Here is a 614-nt window from a genome sequence, read left to right as displayed (position 1 = left end):
CCAGCCGCTGCGCCCAGCCCGTCGGGGCGCTCCTGGGGAAGGAGAGGGGCGCGTTAGGCGACCCACCGGCGGCTGAAAGGAGCCCAGCCCAAAAGGACCCTCCTCCTGGACAGCTCGCGAGAGTCCAGCTGCCGTCCTACCCGCTTCCCAGGGCCCGAGGTCTATCTCTGAGTGACCCGCGGGCGCAGGAGCCTCGGGCTGGAGACAGCGGTGTTCTGTGCGCACCATTTTCAGCTCGCGGACTCCCTGTGGCCCCCTCCCTCCGAGATCTCATTGGAGGAGGAGGTTCGAAAGGTCCACGACTCAGGCTTCCTGATGTCCCCGCGCCCCCGGACCCGAGACTACTCACCATGGGGGAGTAAGTGTGCACCAGCATGGGGCGGGTAGCGTGGGGCGGGTAGCGTGGGGCGGCCAGGAAGCCCTTGCCCGACGGCCAGCGCTGCGGGAAGAGGTGCGGGAGCCTGCCCAACCCGCAGGGGTCACTTGGCTGCGGCGGGGTTCAACCCAGCCGGGAGCCCAGCAGGCGTCGGGTTCTCAACTATGGGTCCCCCCGGGCGAGTCCATAGGGGCGGGATGTGGGACGGATGGGCGCTAATAGCACTTGGAAAAGTCAG

Source organism: Pteropus vampyrus, unplaced genomic scaffold (genome assembly GCF_000151845.1).
Source record: "Pteropus vampyrus isolate Shadow unplaced genomic scaffold, Pvam_2.0 Scaffold36, whole genome shotgun sequence".
Lineage (NCBI taxonomy): Eukaryota > Metazoa > Chordata > Mammalia > Chiroptera > Pteropodidae > Pteropus > Pteropus vampyrus.
The sequence above is the reverse complement of the archived record's forward strand: the minus strand, read 5'-3'. Positions refer to the sequence as shown.